Source organism: Ursus arctos, chromosome X, assembly GCF_023065955.2.
Source record: "Ursus arctos isolate Adak ecotype North America chromosome X, UrsArc2.0, whole genome shotgun sequence".
Lineage (NCBI taxonomy): Eukaryota > Metazoa > Chordata > Mammalia > Carnivora > Ursidae > Ursus > Ursus arctos.
Window position 1 is genome coordinate 20,286,901 of NC_079873.1, and position 18,427 is coordinate 20,305,327.

Consider the following 18,427-nt stretch of genomic DNA (forward strand, 5'->3'; position numbering starts at 1 on the left):
AACATAGAAGTTTCACAAACAGGAAACCTGGGCTAAGTGAAAGTAAAGAAAACAATAAGCACACAAGGTACCATCCTTGCTTCTAAAGGGCATTTAGGAATTCATCAGAAGGATGTGCTCTGATCTAGTGTTCTCAACTTTAATGAAGTAATTTGGGTTTTGACTCTTAGAGGAGACTGTGGTTAGGTGAAAAGAAGATTGGATAAGTCTTCACGGAGAGGAAGGGAAAATATTAAATAATGGAATTAGCGCGCAAAAGATGGTAGGTTCAGTAGTGTTGTAGCCCAGGCAAACTAATGTACAAGGCGTTTATATGCTCACGCAAGTAGATGAGGTGCAGTGGTATGCACAGAATTTGAATGTTTCAGTGATTCATTTGGAGCCCGGCTACAGCTCTAGCTAGCCCCTTTAGGCTGCAGTGATTTGGGGATTGGTAGGTGAGATTAACAGAACAATAATTTACATAGGTTTTCATTTGATGAGTTTTTATGGTTCTCAAGTTTGAGGTGGGTTTCATACCTTTGTTAGAAGTCTTGCTGGAATGTGATTGAATCGCGATGGCAGCTGATGTCCTATTAGAAGACACTGCTTAAAGATGGACATTTCTCAGTAATCAGGTAAGTAGGCAGGCTGGCCTTTGTTCTCCGCATAATCTGAAGCGCTCTCGGATCTGCCGCACAGCACATGAAAAGCATCACATCTGAATTGACAAAGAGATCTTTATTTCTCTTCCACAATGCACAGAAAAAAGGTAGAAAGAGACTTGGGGTGGGAATTTATTTCTTTGGGAGTGTGTGCCATCAGTTTGAGCAAAGGAAATGCTAATGGAAGTTGTGTTCCTGCCTTGCAACTGCGTTTCCTGTCTCACGTTGTTGTATTATGTTTTTGTGCTGGGTCTGGGTCCAGAAGCGCAGCCTCCCACTCAGTGAAGGGGTGGAGCAGTGCAAAGAACAGCTGCCTGGGAGGGAGGAGGGATCCCTGCTGGCTCCAGCTCTGCCCCTGGCTGAAAGGAATAAGCCCCTAGCTAGGCTGGGCCAGAGTTTCCCCATTTTGAAAAGCCACATATAGAGAGAGATAATTGAGGACATAATAATACGATTTACATGCTAAGCCTTTGCCTTTGTCGAAAGAAAGTTGCCATCTAAGTATTTCCTTTGGATAAGCTAGTGGCATAGTATTTATTTATTTTCGGGACCAAAGTTCTGTCTTCTCTTATGTAGGTGACCCTGCTTAAGTCAATGGAAGCGTCTTGGGCACATCCAGATACTGACTTTGGCTTGGCGAAATAGTAGTGATTGGAGATACTTATCACCAGTTTTTGTCAGTTTAGTAACTGCGCAGTAAAAACAATTAGTTCTTGTTTCATTGTGATATTTTGAAAATTTTCTGACTACCCTAATTTGGTGTCATACTAATGGCTCTCTTCAGAGCAGTAGCATTTTGTTGTTGCTGTCCTTGTGTTGTTACGGGTCCCATATGGTGGTTCTTATACCAAATGGTAGAGATTTATTTACTACTATTTATCCAGTTTGACATTGATTTAAAGGCTTTAAGTTTACGTTGGGAAAAGCAAAGTTCATGGGAACTCCTTTGGTCACTTTGACGAGCATAACTTTCTATTAGCCTTTCAGTCTTTTTTTTTTTAATTGAAACTCAGTACCCTTCCAGTCTTAAAGATGCTTCACCTCCAACCGTCGCAGCAGTTGGGGCAGCTCCTAGAACACTCGATCACATAAAGATGATGGTCATCCCTGGGCAAAGCACAGCTGGGGTGGGAAGTGGGGCGGGGCATCTCAGCGCCAGCCTTTTGGGCACAGTGTTCAGTCATTTCACAAGTGGGCCTTGAACTCATCCGATGAATCAGGTATTTTAAGCTCTGGAAGTCCAAGAGGGAAAGCTGGTGAATCCTGTTCAGTTACAGGCTTGTCGGTTAAAAGGCACCTACTTCCTAACCCACTCCTTGGTAGTGCTTTGGAGCTCTGTGAAGGGAGCAACCATTCCTGGGAAGCGCCGGAAGGCTTAAAGCCTTTTGTCCTTCAGTAAAGAAGTCTTTTTGTCTTTTATTTTAAGTGTAGAACGCTCAGCACAGCACTAGCAAGAATCTGAGAGCATACTTAGGTGTACACATTTCTGCCAGATGGCTCTTAATTTGATATTATGTGTGGAAAGGTCAGAGTTAACCACGGTGGTGTTCAGTTCAATTCCTGGGGCTTCCAGTTTCTCTTGCCTTCTTTAGAAAACATTTCCTGGTGTTCTAATTCTGTATCTTGCCAAGTAGCGAGAGCTCAGAGGAAAACCCCGGAAGTAGCTTGTGGTGAAGTTTCAAGTTTTTTGGCTCTTATCCAAACGCTCGTGAGCTTCATTTGTGTTCACATATAAGAAAAGCCAACCCAGATCTCCTAATAATGTTTTATTTAGTGCTTAAACTTTAATTGCAGGGTATAAATGATACCATTAGGAACCGATATCAATACTAATGCCACCTATATTATTATTTACTCGGCTGAAAACTAAGCTTGTTGAAATATATTTATTAACACTGCACCCTAGAACTACACATTTAAAGCTTAATTCTGTGGCTGTTCATGAATTCTCAGCATACTACATTGTCGGGGCTTCCTAGCTTGAGATAAATTCATTATGAAATTCGAGTGATGAAGCGTGTTAGGGCATTTCTTGTTTCAGGTAACAAACGCAAGCTGCTTTACTCAGAGGATGAGGCACCCTTTGTGGAATTCTAGCCCTTTTAGCCAACAAACAGTTAAATTCAGCATTTATGATGTATAAACTTTGCTCCTTAGCATTAAAATGTACCTTATTCATTCCTTAGATTTCTCTTTCAACCATGGCTATTGTTTGTCACTAACAGCTAGCTTTTGTGAAGTTAATAAATGTGCATAATAAGGACATAAAGGTATGGAGAAGTAATACTGTAATCCTTTTGTTTGGATAATCAGTCTAATGTATGCAAATTAAACCTTATTAGTACTAGGGTTTTGTGTCTGCTTATCAAAATGTGCCATTTTCATGAAAATTGGAAGTCCATTATATAAAGTTATTATTAACAATCATTTAGGAATTATATACGGTATGCAAATTAAAGTTGATTACAACTAATTAAGGGCTTTCTTTGTTATTTGACCTTGTCTGCTTTTTATGTAAATATGTTTCTTTTGGTCTGGCATATTTTTAGACTCAGAAAAGTATATTAAGACAAGTTACATTATGTATTTTTTAATATATCTTTGTGTTGCCATTGTCTGTGCCCCTCATTTTACAGAGGCGCACATGATATGTAGAGCCATGCGTCTTGCCATTTGGAGACAGTTATCTAGGTGAGCAGAATTTCAGAAATAGAAAACAATCAAATTTCCAAGTCTCTTCAATAAGTTTAATGGAATATGAGCACAAATCCAGTATAACATATAAACAGTCTTCATGCCAGAATGCCCTTTTTTTCCACTATTTATTGACTTCCGTGAGTCTTGGGTTGCAGATTTCCAAATGGAGCTAAGTAATAAATAATCATTACTTGCTTACAAGGTGCCCTGCAAAACCTAATTGTTATCCATGAAGGCATTCAGCTAAAGATAAGTAACTTTAGCACTGAGAGTGTAACAGGTCCAGTACCAGTGGCCTTTAGGATGAACTGTGTGCTCCCTTTGAAAATAAAGGAAGAATTTCTCTTCTCAGCTGGCAGAGAGGAAACATTTGAGGTGAGGCTTTTTAGCACTTATTAAGTTATATTTTTCCTTCAGTGCAATTGTTCTAGTTGTTTTCTCTGAACAAAGAAGCTTGATACAGTGACTGGGGCAAAGGATCCTGGGGCATTAGGTTTAATTGTGTGATACAAAAGACCTGTTAATCAATAGCTTCCCATTTGCCTTAAAATGTTTGTGTAGGAAAAGGAATGGTGATGATACACAGCCCAAGAAGAGAGACAAGCTATTGTACAGTATCTAGATATTTAAAAAAGGCAAACTGTTCAAAACTTTAAAAGAGAAACTAAGAACCAAATCACCATTGAATTCATCCAAATTTTGAACATTTTCTGTTATTTTTCTGCTTTGAACAATACGTTTATTTATTTATTTTTTGAACAATAATGGTTTAATTTTTGAAAAATGTCATTCAAACTCTTACAAAGGGATTGAAAACAAACTTGTAGTTCAAGTATAATATACAAACAGAAAAGTGCAGTAGTATAAATATACAGCTTGTTGAAGTTTCACAAACTTGACGCTCTGATGTAACCAGGACCCAGATCAGGGAACAGCACATTCATAGTACTCCAGTAGCCCTTGTTTTTTTCATAAGTCAGGTGACAGTATATGTGTGGGTCTGTTTCCAGCTTGTCTTGGGGAGAAGTGACAGCTCTATAATATCAAGTCCTTCAATCTATGAACATGGTATATCTTTTATAAAGGGAAGCTTTATGATTCATTAGTCTCCCTGGAAAACACAGGAAGATCAAGAAGAGAGAGACTAAGTTCATGTATTTCTCTGGCATTTGGATGGTCCCTGCATGGAGTAGATGTCCCACTATGGTGCTATACTGCACCATATTGTCTAGGAAGGATGTGGGCGTGCTGCTGGACTTCATGGAGTGGATGAGGCTTTCATGTGGAGCCTCAAGTTTTCTAGGCACTGCATGCTTTCATCACCCTCTCACTTCAGGTGTTCTGGGGTCTCCTCCACAAGGTATTTTGGCTATCTTTTCTTGCCAGTTTTGCTCCAGTTCCTGTGCAGAGAGTTTCAGTATAACACAAACAACAGTGCCTTTGATAGCCTTCCACTTAATGTGCAGGGCTTTTAGCAAACACTTTCTTCTTATTCCAAAAGGAAGCAAAATTTGTCCTTCTCAGGGTCAAACTGTGCCCTGCTAAAATGTATAAACCATGAGTTGGTTTTTATGTTTCTGGAGACCAAATTTTTTGATAGTTCCAGATATTTTTCTTCCCCCATAGCAGAATGTAGAACACTTGAATTCCTATCTCTGTGGAAAAAAAAAAAAGTCTTCATTTGTACCATGGCTCAATAGGTACAAATGGAAAAATGATCTCATGATAGTGGCCTCACAGATAATACAGGCTGTGTCTGAATTGTACCATAATAAAGGTGCTGCTGTGGGTGCAGCTTTCCGCCTTCTAAGAAGATCCTTTGCTCTTGGAGGAGTTGCTGGGTGTGCCTGGAGAGGCTCCAAAAAGGTTAATAAGTGCTTGTGGTAGCAAGAGAAGGAAGATTGAAAGAGAACCCAGGAAATTCTCACAATGGTGTACGGAAAAGGAGGCAAGCGCCAAGGCTCTAGTCTGCCTTTAGAACAATGTAGAGAAACAAACACAAGGAGAGGTGTGGGTGACGCCCCCTGCTGTCAGGTGACTGGCTCTGTAATCCGCACTTCTTTCCCACGCAGGGACTGCTTCTGAACCTGGGGATGGGAGAAGGGGACGCTAAAAGCTCTTTTCTCTCCTGCACTTCTGCAAATGGAAACAGTGGGCTGGGCTGACTTCTGCAAATGGAAACAGTCGAGCTGTAACAGCCCCAAAGAACAGGGTCCCGAAAGTCACCATTTTGCTTTAGAAGGTTTATTATTTTACATTTCTCAAAATAACACGGTAAAATTACAGGCAACACAAACAAGATTCAGGCTATGTGAGTGTTTTAATTCAGGCAGAATTTAATGTGTAATTAAGATTAATTATACCATAATGGAATTGTAGACACATGATTATTGCATCATATTCCTTGCAGACATGCATCTTGCTTTCACATCATTCTGGCTTCTCCAGTTGAGCGTGCTGCGAGGCAGAGCAATGGAATTCGGCTGCATTTTGCAGGATGTTTGTTACAACGTCATTTTGGAAGTTAATTTTGGCCAGTGCTCATTTCAGAAGTGTTTGAAATATGCCCAAATGCGATGGCCTTAAAAAATACTGCCGTTTGGTTTGTTTGGAGAAGAAGCCACGCCCTGAACTATCTCTGTTAGAAGCTCAAAACATTTGTGTTAATGGAGTTTAGAATATCACCTGAGTGTTGGTGTTTGGGAATGGTGTATGAAGTGTTTGGATTGTGTGTGAAGGTAAAAAGAATTTATTTCTGAGTCATAAATTCAAAATATGGGTGAGAGTCTGGAAATGATTTAGAATAGGCCACTTCCTGAATCAGAGGGGAGGATGGGCTAAACTTTCACAAGCAGCTTTGACTCTCCTGTTAGAAAAAGAAATTCGAAGAAGGAATTTCATTCTATGCCGTAGTATATTATTTAAATATATAACAAATACAACAATTTTCAGTCAATACTTCGGTCTGCATAATTAGGCCTAGAGAGAGAATTTTCTTTGCGTCCGTGTTCATGGCTGTGTTTTTATTTTTTTTATTTTTATTTTTTAATGATTTTTTATTATATTATGTTAGTCACCATACAGTACATCCCTGGTTTCCGATGTAAGGCTCGATGATTCATTAGTTGTGTATAACACCCAGTGCACCATGCAATACGTGCCCTCCTTACTACCCATCACCAGCCTATCCCATTCCCCCCCCCCCTGAGGCCCTTAGTTTGTTTCTCATAGTCCATAGTCTCTCATGTTTCATTCCCCCTTCTGATTACCCCCCCTTTCTTTATCCTTTTCTTCCCCTACCGATCATCCTAGTTCTTATGTTCCATAGAGGAGAGAAATCATATGATAGTTGTCTTTCTCTGCTTGACTTATTTCACTTAGCATTATCTCCTCCAGTGCCGTCCATGTTGTAGCAAATGTTGAGAACTCGTTCTTTCTGATAGCTGAGTAATATTCCATTGTATATATGGACCCCAACATCTTAATCCAGTCATCTGTTGAAGGGCATCTCGGCTCCTTCCACGATTTAGCTATTGTGGACATTGCTGCTAGGAACATTGGGGTGCATATGGCCCTTCTCTTCACTACGTCTGTATCTTTGGGGTAAACACACAGTAGTGCAATGGCTGGATCATAGGGTAGCTCAATTTTTAACTTTTTAAGGGACCTCCACACTGTTTACCAGAGTGGCTGTACCAACTTGCATTCCCACCAACAATGTAGGAGGGATCCCCTTTCTCCACATGCTCTCCAACAATTGTTGTCTCTTGCCTTGTCTATTTTTGCCATTCTAACTGGCGTAAGGTGGTATCTCAGTGTGGTTTTGATTTGAATTTCCTTGATGGCTAATGATTTTGAACATTTTTTCATGTGTCTGTTAGCCATTTGTATGTCTTCATTGGAAAAGTGTCTGTTCATATCTTCTGCCCATTTTTTGATTTGTTTATTTGTTTCTCGTGTATTGAGTTTGAGAAGTTCTTTGTAGATCTTGGATACCAGTCCTTTATCTGTAGTGTCATTTGCAAATATCTTCTCCCATTCCATGGGCTGCCTCTTAGTTTTTCTGACTGTTTCCTTGGCTGTGCAGAAACTTTTAATCTTGATGAAGTCCCATAAATTCATTTTATCTTTTGTTTCTCTTGCCTTTGGGGATGTGTCATGAAAAAGGTTGCTTTGGCCGATGTCGTAGAGGTTGCTGCCTATCTTCTCCTCTAGAATTTTGATGGATTCCTGTCTCACATCGAGGTCTTTCATCCATTTGGAGTTTATCTTTGTGTATGGTGTGAGAGAGTGGTCAAGTTTCATTCTTTTGCATGTAGCTGTCCAATTTTCCCAGCACCATTTATTGAAGAGACTGTCTTTTCCCCACTGGATGTTTTTTTCTGCTTTATCAAATATTAGTTGCCCAAAGAGCCGAGGGTCCATTTCTGGGTTCTCTATTCTGTTCCCTTGGTCTATGTGTCTGTTTTTGTGCCAGTACCATGCTGTCTTTGTGATCACAGCTTTGTAGTACAGCTCGAAATCCGGCATTGTGATGCCCCCAGCTTTGTTTTTCCTTTTCAACAGTTCCTTGGAGATTCGGGGCCTTTTCTGTTTCCATACAAATTTAAGGACTATTTGTTCCAGTTCTTTGAAAAATGTCATTGGTATTTTGATCGGGATAGCATGGAAAGTGTAGATTGCTCTGGGTAGCATGGACATTTTAACTATGTTAATTCTTCCGATCCATGAGCATGGAATATCTTTCCATCTTTTTATGTCTTCCTCAACGTCTTTCAAGAGTGATTTATAGTTTCTAGAATATAGGTCCTTTATGTCTCTGGTTAAGTTAATTCCAAGGTAACGTATGGTTTTTGGTGCTATTGTAAATGGGATGGATTCCCTAATTTCTCTTTCTTCGGTCTCATTATTCGTGTATAGAAATGCAACTGATTTCTGAGCATTTATTTTGTATCCCGCCACGTTACTGAATTGCTCTATAACTTCTAATAGTTTGGGAGTGGCTTCTTTTGGGTTTTCCATATAGAGTATCATGTCATCTCCGAAGAGAGACAGTTTGACTTCTTTGCCGATTTGAATACCTTTGATCCCCTTTTGTCGTCTGATTGCTGTTGCAAGGACTTCTAGTACTATGTTGAATAATAGTGGCGAGAGTGGGCATCCTTGTCGAGTTCCTGATCTTAAGGGAAAGGCTTCCAGCTTTTCCCCATTGAGAATAATATTTGCAGTAGGCTTTTCATAGATGGCTTTTATGAGATTGAGAAATGTACCCTCTATCCCTACACTCTGAAGGGTTTTAATCAGGAAAGGATGCTGTATTTTGTCAAATGCTTTTTCGGCATCGATTGAGAGGATCATATGGTTCCTGAGTCTTTTCTTGTTGATATGATGTATCACGCTGATTGATTTGCGAATATTGAACCACGCTTGCATCCCAGGTATGAATCCCACTTGATCGTGATGGATAATCCTTTTAATGTACTGTTGGATTCTATTAGCAAGGATCTTGTTGAGGATTTTGGCGTCCATATTCATTAGGGAGATCGGTCTGTAATTCTCCTTTTTGAGGGGGTCTTTGCCTGGTTTGGGGATCAAGGTAATATTGGCCTCATAGAATGAGTTTGGTAGCTTTCCTTCTGTTTCTATTTTTTGAAATAGCTTTAGGAGAATAGGTATTATTTCTTCTTTGAATGTTTGGTAGAATTCCCCAGGAAAACCGTCCAGGCCTGGAGTTTTGTTATTTGGAAGGTTGTTTATCACTGACTCAATTTCTTCATAATTAATTGGCCTGTTTAGGAAATCAATTTCTTCCTGTTTCAATCTTGGTAGTTTATAGGTTTCCAGGAAGGATTCCATCTCTTCCAGATTGCTTAGTTTATTGGCATATAGCTGTTGATAAAAATTTCTAATAATCCTTCCAATTTCAATGGTGTTCGTCGTGACCTCTCCTTTTTCATTCATATTTTTAATAATCTGGGTCCTTTCTCTTTTCTTTTGGATAAGTCTTGCCAGTGGTCTATTTTATTGATTCTCTCAAAGAACCAGCTTCTAGTCCTGTTGATCTGCTCTACTGTACTTCTGGTTTCTGATTGACTGATTTCAGCTCTAATTTTGGTCAACTCCTTCCTTGTGCGTGGATTAGGCCTGTCCCTCTGTTGCTGTTCCAGCTTCTTGAGGTGAGAATATAAAAACTGCATTTTAGATTTTTCTATTCTTTTGATCGAGGCTTGGATGGCTATGTATTTCCCCCTTAGGACTGCCTTTGCAGTATCCCATAGGTTTTGGACTGTTGTATTTTCATTCTCATTGGTCTCCATAAATTGTTTAATTTGATTTTTGATTTCCTGGTTTATCGAGTCATTCCTGAGCAGGATGGTTCTTAGTCTCCAAGTGTTTGAGTTTCTTCCAAATTTTTCCTTGTGGTTGAGTTCCAATTTCAGAGCGTTGTGGTCTGAGAATATGCAGGGGATAATTTCAATCTTTTGGTATCGGTTGAGACCTGTTTTGTGTCCCAGAACATGGTCTATTCTTGAGAATGTTCCATGGGCATTAGAATAGAATGAGTATTCTTTGGTTCTGGGGTGTAGTGTTCTATATATATCTATGAGGTCCAACTCGTCGAGTATGGCATTCAAAGCCTTTGATTCTTTGCTTAGTTTTTGCCAGGGTGTTCTGTCTATTTCTGATAGTGTAGTGTTGAGGTCCCCTACTATTAATGTATTTTTATTTTTATTTATATGTCTCTTTATTCTGGTTAAGAGTTGGCTTGTGTATCTTACTGCTCCCCTGTTGGGGGCATATATATTCATAATTGTCATATCCAATTGTTGAATACTTCCTTTAAGAATAATATAGTGCCCTTCTGCATCTCTAACTATAGTCTGTAGTTTAAAATCCAATTTATCTGATATGAGAATTGCTACCCCAGCTTTCTTTTGAGGTCCATTTGTGTGAAAGATGGTACTCCATCCCCTTACTGTCAGTCTGAATGCATCTTTGGGTTCGAAATGAGTCTCTTGTAGACAGCAAATGGATGGGTCATTTCTTTTTATCCAATCTGCAACCCTGTGGCGTTAAAGCAAGAATTTAAACCATTTACATTAAGACTGAGTACTGAGAGATATGATTTTAATGATGCCATGTTGCCAGTAAAGTCTTTGTTTGTATTGGCTGTGACTTTCTGTTTTGTATCACTCTTGGGGCCTTTTTACTTTTATAGAACCCCCCGTAATATCTCCTGTAGGGCTGGTTTCGTGGTTACGAAATTGGTTAGTGACTGGCGATTCTGAAATGTCTTTATTTCTCCATCAATTCTGAATGACAGCCTTGCTGGATAAAGGATCCTTGGCTGCATGTTTTTCTCTGAAAGAGCTTTAAATATGCTCCCCAGCCCTTTCTCTCATTCCAGGTCTGTGTAGACAGGTCTGACGTAATTCTGATGCCTTTGCCTTGATACGTGAGAAATTTCTTTGCCCTGGCCACTTTCAATACTGTATCCTTGGATCTAATATTTGCGAATTGTACTATGACGTGACGTGGCGTAGGTTTGTCGTGGTTGAGCTTGGGAGGGGTCCTCTCTGCCTCTTGGACACGAATGTTTGTTTCCCTTGCTAGATTAGGGAAGTTTTCAGCTACAATTTGTTCAAATCTCTTCTAGACCTCTGTTTTTCTCCACCCCCTCGGGGATGCCGATGATTCTAACATTGGATCGTTTCATTGAGTCAGTAATCTCCCGTAACCTACATTCGTGGGCTTGGATTTTTTTAAGAGCAGCTTCTATTTTGGTTTTTTCCTCTATTAACCCATCCTCCAATTCACTATCCCGTTCCTCTGCTTCTGTGACCCTGGCCGTCAGAGCCTCTAGTTTTGCCTGCATTTGGCTCATAGAATTTTTAATTTCTGTCAGATTCGCTCTCATTTCTGTCCTTAGGGATTCTATATTCTCAGTAACCTTTTCGTTAATAGTTTTTTCAATTCTACTCATCATTTTGACCATCGTTACTCTGAATTCCATTTCTGATACTTTGGTTACATCCATATCCATTATTTCTGTGGCAGAGACCACAGACTCACTGTCTTTTCTTTGCTGGGGGGGGGCTTCTCCTTCTTGTCATTCTGATGAGGAGAGGCTGGGGGTTGTCCACGGCCCAAATTATTAACTGGGTCCCAGGCCGTGCCCCTTGTTTTATAGGGATCTTAGGGATGTGGGCTTCTTCTTTAAAGATTTTATTTTTTTATTTATTTATGTGGCAGCCAACCAGCGAGAGAGGGAACAGAAGCAGGGGAGTGGGAGAGGAAGAAGCAGGCTCCCAGCGGAGGAGCCCGATGAGGGACTCCTTTCCCGAATGCCGAATGCCGGGATCACACCCTAAGCCGAAGACAGGCGCTCAATGACTGCGCCACCCAGGCGCCCGGGTTGTGGGCTTCTTGATTTTTCATCCTGCCTTCTGGGGGAGGGGCCTGCCACGCCAATACTCAGGCAACCCTGTTTGGGTAGAGTCTCCAAGTCCCCTGCCAGGGGGTGTGGGGATGGGCACTCTCTGAGCCGGTATTTCCAGGCTTTTGTTCTCTGGCGGCTTTCCCTGGCGGTTTGCTGTGCCTCTTCTGAGAGTCAGAGCAGCAGCGGCCGAATCTCAGCCTCTGTCACAGAACAGAGGGATCAGGGACCGTTCTCCACTGATGTTCTGGCCACTTTAACTCTGTTACTGTTGGTGCTGCTCAACCCTGCAGCGTCCGGGATGTGCGCCCCACACCCGGCGTCCCAGCCCTCACTTCCAGGGCCGGTGCGTCTCTGTCCTTTGTGTTTCTAATGCCGCCAGCCGCCAGCCGCCCTGCGCGCGCTCCGGAGCTCCCGGTCTCAGTCTGGATCCAGTGAGCGCACCGGGATTCCGGTGTTCCGCGAGATGCCTGGTGGCGCGTACCCGGCTCACGGTCTCAGTCTGCTGTTTTGCGGGTGCCCTCCGCGAGCCCCGCCCGCTCTCCCGGGAAAGTGGCTACCGCTTCCCGGCGCCCGAACGCGGCGGCTCCCTCCCCCTTCCGTTTATCTTCCGATATCTGTGCACGGATTCATGGGTCCCTGCTTCGTACCTCAATACTCAGCGCTGGAGATGTTCATTTGTAGAGATCCAGATGCGTCTTCCTGCGTCTCAGGCTGGTTCCGTGGTTGTTTAGGCTGGTCTGGTACCTATCCAGCGCGACTCGGGGGACCGGCTGAGAAAGGTGTCTCCTATTCCTCCGCCAAAAATATGGAATGCTTCACGGATTTGCGTGTCATCCTTGCGCAGGGGCCATGCTAATCTTCTCTGTATCATTCCAATTTTAGTATATGTGCTGCCGAAGCGAGCACTTGGCTGTGTTTTTAATACTGAAATGGAGTGTCTCTCAAATGTAAGTTACACTTCCTTTTGTCACGTAATTAATTATATACTCCGTTTATGGAAGTTTTCAGAAATACATAGACCTTTTTAAGAGGAAAAAATTCTCTTGGTCTCTAGTGTTGACTTAAATTATTTTTGTTATGTTCTAACACAATACAAGTTATAACTCCTACTTTTTTTTTTAAAAGATTTTATTTATTTATTTATTTATTTATTTATTTATTTGACAGAGATAGCCAGCGAGAGAGGGTACACAAGCAGGGGGAGTGGGAGAGGAAGAAGCAGGCTCTTAGCGGAGGAGTCTGATGTGGGGCTCGATCCCAGAACACTAGGATCACGCCCTGAGCCGAAGGCAGATGCTTATGGACTGTGCCACCCAGGCGCCCCATAACTCCTACTTTTATCTCTTATATAAGTATAAAGCCAAATAAGCAACATACATGAAACACTAGCAGTTGTACACCCATAACATTTATTTTTTCATATAACGTTTAAAATAACAACATTAATTTAAAAAATGATGTCACTTTTCTGAAACTACTTTTTTAAAAAAGATTTTATTTATTTGAGAGAGAGAGAGAGAGAGAGCGAGCGAGCTCGAACGCATGCTCCCTGAGCACAAGCGGAGGTGGGGGGGAATGCAGAGGGAGAGGAAGAGCCAGACTCCCTGCTGAGCAAGGAGCCGGACATGGGGTTCTATCCCAGGACCCTGGGATCATGACCTGAGCTGAAGGCAGCAGCTTAACCAACTGAGCCACCCAGGCACCCACTGAAACTACTTTTTAAGTGTTCTTTATTCACTAGTTCATAATTTAAGCAATCTTATTCTGGCTGAAATGATTATACATTCTTCTGAAATCTAGCACACTTAAGAAGGATAATAGCCTTTCATTATAAGGCAGACTGTCCAGGTGACCCAGGATATTTGTTAAGATGCTCAATCTAAATAAGGGATCAGTAAACTTTTTCTGTAGAGTACTGACAGTAAATATTTTAAGCTTTGATGGCCAAACAGTCTCTTATACTCTTCAGCTACTGCTGTCGTATTGTGAAATTAGCCATAGATATATAAGAGAATGGGTTTAGCTATGTTCTAGTAAAACTTTATTTACAAAAGTGGAGGGAAGGTGTCATTTGGCCACAAGGTTATGGTTTGCTAACCTGTGATCTGAATGAAAATTCAGGATTAAAAATTCTTGGGACATCTTGCAGACCCCCATTTGAAATACAACCTATATCCTAAATTTCTGAGAGATTCTTTAAAAGAGGGGTGCATGTATGTGTGTGTGTTTTATTTTAATTAATTAATTTTTAGAGAGCACAAGCAGGGGAGGGGCAGAAGGAGAGCGAGAGAATCTTAGGCAGGCTCTATGCTGAGCATGGAGCACCACGTGGGCTTATCTTATGATCCTGAGATCATGACCTGAGCCTAAATCAAGAGTCAGACACTAAACCGACTGAGCTACCCAGACACCACTCTGTGTGTCTTTTATTTTTAAAAATTTTTATAAAAAGATTTTATTTATTTGAGAGAGAAAGAGAGAAAGAAGGAGAGGGAGAAGGAGAGAGGGAGAGAGAGCACATGAACAGGGGGAGGGGCAGAGGGAGAGTGGAGATGGAGAAGCAGACTCCCCCCCCCCCCAGCAGGGAGTCCACTGCGGGATCCAACCCCGGACCCTGTGATCCTGAGCTTAGCCAAAGGCAGACACTTAACTGACTGAGCCACCCAGGCACCCAGTTGTGTATGTATTTTAAATTAGATGGTCAAAAATTATACAAGTAAAACATTCTTATTTTGACAACTAAAACAATTCAGAGATATATAAAGACGATGTTCTTAATCTTTCCTCCATTTCCTCCATTCTAACCATCATCAGATGGACAGTATTAATAGCTTAATTACGTGAACACTTTTCTGGATGATTGGACAGATCTATGAAAACATATAAATTGTTTCTTTACCCCACTCATTGTTGGGCCTCTTCTATACATGTTTCTTAGTATTAAAAAACCCCCAAAAACCTAGATAATACCTTATTTATCCATCCAGACCAATAAACATAGATCTGTTTTTTTCCCTTCAAGTTTTATTGTGAAAAGGTGAAATAATAGTGATAAATATGTATATAACTTTCATCTAGATTCATTTATTGTTAACATTTGACTATATCTGTGTTCATGCTCCCTCCCACCCCCAGTGTTAGGTTGAGCTGTGTAAAGTTGCCAATACTCAACTGTTTTTGACATTATAAAAATGGCACTTTGGTACAATGTAACCTAATATTTATCTTTTCCTGAATATTCCTGAATCATCTGAGATAGAATAAATTGGACATTATGACATTTCACCCATAAATACTTCAGTGTACATTTTCAAAAAAAAATACCTTCTCATACATCCTCACAGGACTATTGTACCTTAGAAAATCATATACCTAATATTTAGTTTATATTCACATTTCCCCGATTACGCCTAAAATCTCTTTATAGGTAGGTTTGTTTTTAGAACCAGATTCCAATGAAAATTCACACATTGCAATTAGTTTTATGCCTCTTTAGTCTTTTTTAACTTAGAATAGTTCCCTATCTTTTTTTGTTTTTTCTTAATCTTGACCTTTGGAGAGACTGGATCAGTTGTCTTGCAGAATATAGCACATTCTGTATTTGTCTGGTTATTTCCTCACACTGTAGTTTAACTTGTCTTCTATTCCCTGTGTTTCCTGGAGTTTGGCAAAACATTTGCCCAAAATTTGTCAATGACTGTAAGTAGAAAAACTCCTCCATATTTGGCAAGCATAATTTGTGGATGATTCTCTGTATTTTTATTATATAACATCAGACTGCCCCACTCTTAAGTAATTTGATACCTTGGTTAAGGTAGTGACCACCAAATCTCTCCATTGTAAAAGTATGCTTTTTCCTTAGTGTTATTTTTTTTAAAGATTTTATTTATTTATTTGACAGAGATAGAGACAGCCAGTGAGAGAGGGAACACAAGCAGGGGGAGTGGGAGAGGAAGAAGCAGGCTCCCAGTGGAGGAGCCTGATGTGGGGCTCGATCCCAGAACGCCGGGATCACGCCCTGAGCCGAAGGCAGACGCTTAACGACTGTGCCACCCAGGCGCCCCCCCTTAGTGTTATTTTAAAATAAGTGTAATGTAACATTGTGTAGCTTGCTTTCATGGATAAAGAAACTATAGTTTATTCAAGCATTCCTTTGTTGGTGGCAATTGGTTTCCATTCTTTTGCCATTGAAATGTCTCAGTGAGCATTCTTGTATTTATTTAAGTAATTCTGAAATATTGATGCTTTTATTTCTGAGAAATAGATTCCCCAATATGGATTGAGAAGGATGTATATTTTTATTTTATTTTTGTTTTAAAGATTTTATTTATTTATTTTAGAGAAAGGGAGAGAGAGGAGAGGGACGGACGGAGAGGGAGAGAGAGAATCTGAAGCAGACTGCACTGAGTGTGGAGCCCAACACAGGGCTCGATCTCATGACTGCGTGATCATGACCTGAGCCAAAACCAAAAGTCAGATGCTTAACCGACTGAGCCACCCAGGCTCCCTGAGAAGGATGTATGGGTGTGTGTGTGTGTGTGTATTTTTAATGATTTTATTTATTTATTTGACAGAGAGAGAGAGCACAGCATGGGGAGCAGCAGGCAGAGGGTAAGGGAGAAGCAGGTTTTCTGCTGAGTGGGGACCCTGATGTGGGACTCCATCCCAGGACACTGGAATCGTGACCTGAGCTGAAGGCAGCCGCTTAACTGACTGAGTCACCCAGGTGCCCTGAAGGATTTATATTTTTAATTTTGACTTTTTTTTTTAACTTACTTGACATTTATTTGACATTTAAAATGCTTTCTTAAAGGTTTTATTTTATTATTTTACTTTTTAAGAAAGATCGTTTATTGAGAGAGAGAGCATGAGAGAGAGCAGGGGGAAGGGGCAGAGGGACAGGGAGAGAGAATCTTTTTTTAAAAAAATATTTTATTTATTTATTTGAGAGAGAGCACAAGCAGGGGGAGTGGGAGAGGGAGAAACAGGCTCCCCACTGAGCAGGGAGCCCGATGCAGGGCTCAATCTCAGGACCCTGGGATCATGACCTGAGCCGAAGGCAGACGCTCAATGGACTGAGCCACCCAGGTGCCCAGGAGAGAGAATCTTAAGCAGACTCTGTACTGAGCACGGATCCTCATGTGGGGCTTGATCTCATAACGCTGAGATCATGACCTGAGCCAAAACCAAGAGCTTAACTGACTGCACCGTCCAGGTGCCCCTTAAAGATTTTATTTTTAAGTATTCTCTATGCCCAGTGTGAGGGTCAAATTTACAACCCTGAGATCGAGAGTCACACGCTCCACCAACTGAGCCAGCCAGGTGCCCCAAAATATTTTTTTGACCTTACAGACTTTCCAAAAAATTTGTAACATATTTCCACCAACAATAAAGAAGAGTGCCTATTTCTCCAAATCCTCAACATTACTGGATATAATTGCCTTTTAATCTCCACCCCACCCCCCAACCTGATGAGTAAAAATTGGCATTTTATTTTGCATTTCTGTGACTACTAATGAGACTTTGCAACCTATTACATATTTTTTGGCTGTTTAAATGTCCTATTCCTATTCTTTGCCCATTTCTCCCACTATTTCACCCTGTTTATGGTCTCATTTCCTATGTAAAAAATTAAGATTTCCAAAGTGTAGTGATGTCTTTTTCCTTATGGTTCCTGAGTTATCTGTCTGCTTTAGAAGGTCTCTTCCACCTAAGATAATAGAAAATTATCCTAAATTTTCTTTTATTATTATTATTCAGATTTATATTTATTACATGATATGAGGTTAAGGTTTGGTTTTGCTTCCTTTTGGATAGTTAACAATTATGTCAGCACCATATATTAAATGATCCTTCCTTGGCAAAGATTTGAAATTCCACCTTTGTAGAAATTTAAATTTGTAGAAATTCCACTTTAGGGGCACCTGGGTGGCACAGCGGTTAAGCGTCTGCCTTCGGCTCAGGGCATGATCCTGGCGTTCTGGGATCGAGCCCCACATCAGGCTCTTCCGCTATGAGCCTGCTTCTTCCTCTCCCACTCCCTTGCTTGTGTTCCCTCTCTCGCTGGCTGTCTCTCTGTCTGTCGAATAAATAAATAAAATCTTTAAAAAAAAAAAAGAAATTCCACTTTAGGGGTTGTAGTAAGGGGTAAGGGGATGTGCTCATGTGGTAAGTTCTCATGTATGTTTGGATCTATTTCTGCTCCATTGACCTATTTATCTATTACTGTACTAATATCAGACTATTTTTATTTGCATGTTTTTCCAGTAACTTTTAATATTGGGTAAGATAAGCCTTCATTCTATTTTCCTCTTAAAAATATTCTAGCTGGGTGCCTGGATGGCGTACTTGATTAAGCACCCAGCTCTTGGTTTTGGCTCACATCAAGGTCTCAGGGTCCTGAGATTGAGCCCCGTATAGGGCTCTGTGCTCAGCCTGGAATCTGCTTGAGATTCTCTCTCCCTCTGTCTCTCCTGCTTGTGCTCTGTCTCTCTAGAATAAATAAATACATTTTTAGAAAATGTCCTGGCCATCAGTTTATAGCCATTTATTCTTTTTTTTAGAAGATTGTATTTTTAAGTAATCTCTACATCCAACTTGGGGCTTGAACTCACAACCCTGATGTCAAGAGTTGTGTGCTCCTCTG

The 18,427-nt window shown here is 40.8% G+C and overlaps 1 non-coding gene across 1 annotated transcript; it reads right to left on the minus strand.

Moving 5' to 3' along the window:
• Positions 1 to 12,580: 12,580 nt before the first annotated feature.
• On the minus strand, positions 12,581 to 12,687 carry LOC113242292 (U6 spliceosomal RNA). Its single transcript, XR_003311858.1, has one exon. It is a non-coding gene; the product is annotated as a U6 spliceosomal RNA (small nuclear RNA).
• Positions 12,688 to 18,427: the final 5,740 nt, after the last annotated feature.